This window comes from Megascapheus bottae, chromosome 14 (genome assembly GCF_031878675.1).
Source record: "Megascapheus bottae isolate mThoBot1 chromosome 14, mThoBot2.hap1, whole genome shotgun sequence".
In the NCBI taxonomy this organism is placed as follows: domain Eukaryota; kingdom Metazoa; phylum Chordata; class Mammalia; order Rodentia; family Geomyidae; genus Megascapheus; species Megascapheus bottae.
In genome coordinates this window covers 2,183,752-2,191,702 of record NC_143522.1, presented here as the reverse complement: position 1 = coordinate 2,191,702, position 7,951 = coordinate 2,183,752, and positions in this window count along the sequence as shown.

Here is a 7,951-nt window from a genome sequence, read left to right as displayed (position 1 = left end):
TCCCCCCATTTTTTTTTTTTTACTTTTTTGGACAGTTGTAGGACTTGAACTCTGGGCCTGGGTGTTGTCCGTAAGCTCTTCAGCTCAATGCTACTTCCCTACTACTTGAGCTACAGTGCCACTTCTGGTCTTCTGATGGTTAATTGGAGATAAGAGTCTCACAGACTTTAGTGCCCGGCCTATCTTTGAACCATGATCCTCAGATCTCAGCCTCCTGAGTAGCTAGGATTTCAGGTGTGAGCCACCACACCTGGCTTGATTTTTTTGCCCTAAAATCTTTAGTTTTTCCTCCTTTTATTGTAAAATACACAAAAATATGTATAAATTAAAAATTATCGTTTTAAGCATAGTAGTTCTTCCATTTATAGTATGTCCATGTAAATGAGCTTTCAATTACACTTCCTCATTCAAAGTAGAATGAAACACACACTGTCATGTACAGAACATGAATCAGCCTATGTCCAATGTAGCTGAACTACAAGGTCCAACTATCTGTTAGTAATTAGGTTCATCTTAGATCACATTCATGAAACTCTTATCACAATATGTTTAATTGTTCCATTTTATCATTACTTCTTACTGCTAATCCTTTATTGTGTCTAATTTATGGATTAAGTTTCATCATAGGTATTTATATATTGGAAAAAGCAGCATACACACAGTACTGCCCAGAGTACATACACTGGGAAGACTTAGAATATACTTCCCAGGGATGAGGTATACAGTTCAGTGGCGGCAAGTTCAACCTTCTCCACTAACCAGTCTTCATTTTATGAAAGTGAAATTTAACCATGACTCCCAATCCTCCTTCCTCCTGTTCTCCAGATCCCACTATTCAACAGCTCTGAGTCCTTGCTTCAAATGGAATCACACAGTTTCAGGGCTGACTAGTTTATTTCATTTAGCTTAATGTTCCCATTAAGACTGACCCAGGTTATGTGTCTGAATTTCTTTCATTTTAAGACTCAATGATACTCCATGTGTGTGTATGTCACATTTGATTGGTCCAATCATCTGTTGATGTGTACCACCACAGCCAGCTATTGGTTAAGATGAGGTCTTGTAACCTTTTTTGCCTGGATTGGCCTTAAATTGATCTCTTCCCTGTGTCATCTTCCCAAGTAGGTAGGATTGCAGGCATGAAGCAACACCATCTGACTTTCATTTTTCTTCTTCTTCCCTGCCCTTTTGATGATACAATACTTTCAACTATGAGTACTGAGCACTTTAAAATAACTAATAATAGTCTACCTCTATTTAATTCGTGTCTCTCTCCTTACTGTGTATTTCTGAAAGGTAGAAAAACAGAGGAGTAAACTAAGGTCTACAAGGAGGAGAAAATAAGCAGAGTATAAGGCTTGAATGCTCACAATGTTCTAGGTAATAAACATAATAAAGGCAAAGCTGCAAAGTTAGGAACTTTACATTTTGAAGAGATAGAAGTAAAGTATGGCTGGAGCATAGCAAATAAGGGGCCAGGAAGAAGAGCTAGACAATAGTCTCTCTTACCTGAGCTAAGCAAAACTTTGTCCTCCACAGCAACAGGAATGTCTTCTGAGAACTAGAATTTCATTTATGTCAAAGTCCAGGTTATTGTGAACAGTGCAGCAATGAACATGGCTTTTCAGGTGTCCTTATCATATGCTGGGTTATGATGCTCGGGGTAGATGCCTTGGAGTTGTATGGCTGGGTCATGGGGAAGGTCTATTTTTAGCTTTTTGAGGAACCTCCAAACTGCCTTCCAGAGTGGTTGTACTGTTGTCATTTCCACCAGCAGTGCAGTAGGGTCCCTTTTCTCCACATCCCTGCCAGCACTTGTTACTGTCTGAATTCAGAACATTGGCTATTCTGATTGGGGTAAGATGGTATCTCGGGGTTGTTTTTATTTGCATTTCCTCTATGATCATGGACAATGGAACATTTTCACATATGTCTCTTTGCCACTTTTACCTCTTCCTCTGATAAGTCTTTCTTTAATTCCCTTGCCCATTTAGTGATTGGTTTGTTGGGTTCAAGTGTGTGTGTGGGATTTGCTTCTTAAGTTCCCTGTAGATATTGGATATAAAGCCTTTGATCTATTTCCCTTAACTACCTTAAACAAAAGTGATTCAACATTTTAGTTGATATAAATAACAGATTCTCAGTTTAGACAAGGAAAGGCTAAAAATAACTATATCATTTTGACTTTAGGTCTGGCTCCTCAAAAGAAGTCTTCTCTGGGGACTGGTAGCTCATGCATTCAATCCTAGCTACTTGGGAGACTGAGGTCTGAAGAGTGTGATGGAAAACCAGCTTAGGCAGGAAACCCATGAGGCTCTTATCTCCAGTTAACCACAGAAAATTGGAAGTACAGTTGTGTCTCAAAGGGGTAGAGTGATATTCTTGAGCACAAAAGCTGGGGTACAGCACCCATGCTCTGAGTTCAAGCCCCAGGCCTGACAGTATATTTTTTCTAATTTAATAATGAAAAAGCTACTCTATTTCAGATCAAAAGAAGGGATGTGATTCTGGAGGGGCCGCAGACTTGAGAGGTTGTTTAGGTGGTCACCCATCTTCTGGATAAACTGCAGTCTTCTTTGAGATGGGGATCTGTGCCAGCAGAATCCAAGGCATGAAGATCCAAAATGGCTTGGTTCAGGTTCTTCTCCAAGGCCAGGGCAGCTTCCATAGCTTCCAAGGTTTTACCCCATTCATCTTGAGAAGATTTCTGCACATCCTGGAAAAACGCTCGGCGGCCCTGCTGGTTTCTGCATCTTCTTGAGATGGTGGGCGCCCTCCTGCTTCTCCTCCACCAAGAAGAAGTGAGTGGCCCATGCCACCCAGGGCCACATCATCCCGATCGAAATAGTAGCCCAGAGAGAGGTAGGTATGGAGGCCCGCAAATGCAAGCTGACAGGCGGTTGACAGCAGCCTCCACCTGGGTGGAATAAGGCGGACAAATCTGGGAGTTGATGGCTAGTCGTCGGTGTAGAGCTAACCACACACTCTCAGAAAAGCGCTGGTCGGGTCAAGCAGGAGGCGGGCAAGAAGATAAGGGTCAGAGATTGTGAGTGGAGAGGAGATCCCAAGTAGTCGCTAGGGGGAAAGAGGAGTCCCCGGATCCCCGAACACTGTTGAAGCCAGAGACAGATCCGCGGGAAAGGCGCGCGCTACTCAAGAGTTGTATTTTTAAAAGAAGGTGCAGCGATCTGACCAGAATAAGGATTACAGTGATACACTAGTATCTTGAAGATTCATGATATCTCTTAATTTTTTTCACTTATACGTTAACCCAGGTGAGTCATTTTTTTGTTTAGATAACTAGACTATTTTTAAGGATTCATTACTTCAGTTACATAATTTAACACTTGTCATGTCCCATTTCTTTTCAAAACTAAGATCGATGTAGAATACTTGGAGTTTGATAGGGCTTTCTGTACATTTTCCTTTCGTTCTTCCAGAAAATGACACTTTAGAATTAAAATCACCCGAGGCTAAGATCAATTGTAAGTACTGACATAATGTAAAACAACTACTCTTATTTCTGTTTTTTGTCATTTATTGCTGCTTGTTAGTCACAATGATTCCTTTGACAAGATAATGCTGAAAGCTTAGCAGTTTTTTCCAGGATTTCAGATATAGTTACCTTGTTCTAGGCTGTCAATATATGAGAGATGACATTTGATGGCTAATGTTTTTACCTTATCTTTGTAAGTTAAGAAGTAAATTGGATATAAATATATCAATTTTATTATGCTAATAAAAGATTTATAAATTACTCATAAGAAACTTATTTTTGTATTTTAAAAGATTTTTAATAGCATATATTAGTAATACAAGAGGGTTCATTGTGACATTTTCCCACATGGAAATCTTTGGTAGTGTGAGGCTGCCAAATTCAATAGTATAGACACATAAAGGAAAATAGCCCAAAACCTGTCCACATTGTTTTCTAAGCGTAGTTAAAATGTGTTACTGCTTTTTCTATTTTGAGTCTACTAAGATAATTATTTTACAATAGGATATTTTAGAATACTGTGGATTGACTGTAACCAGTGAGTTAGAAATATATATATATATATATGAATATGTCTAAAATATTTTATAGATTAGTCAGATGCTGGTGCCTCAAGCCTGAAATTTTAGGTACTCAGGAGGCAGGGATTTGAGGATTGTGGTTCAAAGATAGCCTGGGAAAGAATGTTTGTGAGAATCTTATCTCCAATTAACCACAAAAACTCCAGAAGTGGAGCTGTGACTCAAGTGGTAGAGCACTAGTTTTGAGATCAAAAGTACAGGGACAATGCCTAGGGCCTGAGTCCAGATTCAGGACAAATATATATATATATATCCATTTATTTTATATATAATTAATATAGAATTATATATGATACATTGCATTTCATATATATTTGCTATATATTTCACTGTGAACTACAGTGAAAACTTTTTAAAAATACTTTTTATCAAGTTGAAGTACTTCCCTATTCCTGCTTAGCTGAGAGTTTTGTTGTTTATTTGGGATGGTATTAGAATTTGAACTCAAGACTTAAGCTTATGAAGCAGATGCATTACTATTTGAGTTATTCTCTGAGTAATTTATGTATTGCCAGTCCTAGGGCTTGAACTCAGGGTGTGGGCACTATTCTTGGGCTGTCTCAAGGCTAGAGCTCTACAACTTGAATCATAGCACCACTTCTGGCTTTTTATGTGTATGTATTACAGAGGAATCAAACTGAGTGCTTTATGCATGCTAGACACAAGGCCACACATCCAGCCTTTGTTGTGTTTAAATGAATGGATTGTATTTTTCAAATGGTTTTCCTGCTTTAACTGATAGAATCATGTGCTTTTTCTTTTTAGCTTGTTGATAAAGTAGATTAAAATAAATTTTAAAAGATTTGAACCATGAGAGGTGGGGGTGGGGGGGAGGGAAATAGGGACCAAGACATGTGAAAGGGTATCAATGTATGGGAATTAATGCACCATCTATCTGGCAAATATCATGTAACCCTTCTATTAATTACAATAAAAAATATATGGAAAAAAAGATTTGAACCAGCTTTTAATATGTGAGATTAACTACATTTGGTTATGAAATATTATTTATTTCATGCCTGAAAAGATTCAAACTTGCTAATATTTTGACTGAACTTTATGTTTAAGATATTGGTCATAAACCAGATGAACTTTGAAAACAAATAGATATTGGTCAGTAGATTTTGGTTTTCTTTTTGTTTGGTTTTGGTACTGTCCTTATCTTTTAATTTTAATATCAGTATAACAGACTTATAAGATTAGATGGGGTGTGTTCTGTTTTCTGTAAAATATTAAAATGGTGTCAGTCTTCAAATGGGTAGAATGCATTGGACCTATGATGTCTTTGTTTAAGGATTTTACAATTACAAATTCAATTTCCTTAAAGGTTTTACTTCCTATTCAACATTTTTCTTGGGTTTGTTGTTGTTTTTGTGGGTCCTGAGGCTTGAACTCTGGACCTGGGCACTGTCCCGGTACTTTTCAGCTCAAGGCTACTACCCTACCCCGTGAGTCACAGCCCCATTTCCCCTTTTCTAGTGATTAATTGGAGATAAGAGTGTCACCGTCTTTAGTGCTGGGCTGGGTTTAAACCTTGAACCTCAGATCTCAGTCTCCTGAGTAGCTAGGATTACAAGCATGAGCTACCACCACGCCCAGCTAACATTTTTCTTGTTTTTGTTGAATTAAGGTAGTTGGGAAATGGGGAGTCAGGTAGGAATTAGTTCATTTTTAGAAGTGAACTAATTTTTTCTTTATCCAGAATTGAGGTTTGAATTTAGTGCCTCATCCATCTGAGTCATGCCTCCAGTTCTTTAGTTTTTAGTTTGTTTTTCAGATAATACTTTGTGTTTTTGCCTAAGGTTGATCTCTGACTATGATCCTTCTATCTCTGCCTCCCTAGTAGCTGGGATTATACATGTATAGCATAATATATGGCTTGCTTTTGAAATAGGATCTTGTTAACTTTTTGCACGGGCTGGCCTCAAACCTCATTCCATCTATTGATGCCTCTAAAGTAGTTGAGATTATAGATATGTATCACCAAGCCCAAATCTTTTAAGTTTTTGAATTCATAAGCATAAAGTTGCTCATAGACATCACAGCTAATGTTACAGGTCACTTTGTCTGGATCATAATATTTATCTTTGGTCCAATATTATTCTCCATATTTCTGTATGGACTTCTTTTTGTATCTGTACTAAGGCTTGAACTCAGGGCCTCATGTTCTCAGCTAGTGTTCTACCACTTGAACCCATGCTTCCACTTCTAGCTCATTCCTGTTAACCAATGATAAAAGTCTCAAGGCTAACTTTGAACCTCAATTCTCAGATCTCAGCCTTCTGAGTAGCTGGAATAATAGACTTCTCCATTGCTCAGTTTGGATGAATTTTTTTGTTAAGATTAACATTTAAGCCAGGCATGTTGTGGCTCACGCCTGTAATCCTACTTACGTAGGAGGCTGAAATCTGAGGATCTGAAGATCAAGGTTCGAAGCCAGCCTGGGCAATACAAAGCCGAGAAACTCTTATCTCCAATTAATCACTAGAATACTGGAAGTGGGGCTGTGACTCAAGGGTAGGGCTAGAGCCTTGAGCTGAAGAGCTCAGGGACAGCGCCCGGGCTAGAGTTCAAGTCCCCCTAAAAAAGATGAACATTTACGCTAGGGACTTTGACTAAAGCAGGTGTCTTCTATAGTACTAGGAGGCCTCTCCTGTCAGTTGAAGGCCTAAGCTGGACCAAGGTCTCTGAGCCCAGAGCAATGCAGCAGTGGACAGTCGGAAAGTTTGGAGGAAACAGTAAATGGTTAGTCCTCAGATGCCAAGGGCACATTTTCCAGGAGAGAGCATGGTTAGTGTCCCACTTTTGGCTCATGGGAACTTGAGGATGCCTTCTCTTTCCTTCTGAAATGTGTGGAAACAATGAGTAGACCCACTTTGCTCTGGATGGTGAAGGTGACTTCCCATCTAGGCCTGTGGTCTCTGGAGCATCTATTCAACTCAAAGCCCAGTTCTTTTCAACTCTGGGAAATGGATTTCCAAAGTAGTCATTAAATGATATACCTAGTACTTTCAGAAATGGGTCATGAAGTCCACCTGCTGAAATTATATAGTCTTGTTTAAACATTATGTATCTTAGCTGCTAAAATATCCATTCTAGGCATCCAGAGGCTTTATCATGAGTCTGATACCTACTTCTATATAAGAAACTACTCTAGGGCTGGGAGTTTGGCCTAGTGGTAGAGTGCTTGCCTAGCATGCATGAAAACCTGAGTTTGATTCCTCGGTATAACATACATAGAAAAAAGCCAAAAGTGGCACTGTGGCTCAAGTGGCAGAGCTCTAGCTTTAAGAAAACCCAAGGGACCCAAGCCCAAGCCCAGGACTGGGAAAAAAAGAAAAGAAAAGAAAAGAAACTACCCTAAACACAAGTACTTATCAAAATAGCAACGTGTTTATGTACTACAGTTGGGTGGTACTCTCATAGAAAACTGGGTCTTTTCTTTTGTAGCCACTAGGACAGTCTGATGGCCATGTAAAGTATGAAGATACCAACAGGTAAGAGCTGGAACTTCAAGCATTTCTCAAGTATCTCTCCCAGTAGACTCTCACATGGTGTTTATTTGTTTTGCGCCAGTCTTGGGGCTTGAACTCAGAGCCTGGATGCTATCCCTGAGCTTTTGTGCGCAAAGCTAGCACTCTACCACTTGAGCTATGGCTATACTTCTGGCTTTTTTGAGTCCATCGGAGATCAGAGTCTCACAGACTTTCCTGCTCAGGCCAGCTAAGAACCATGATCCTCAGATTTCAGCCTTCTGAGTAGCTAAGATTATAGGAATGAGCCACCAGTGCCCAGCTGTGGCTGTTAATTTACCTTAGTAATTTTATTATCAGGATGATGTTACAAAGGGGTTACAGTTACAGTCATAAGGTAG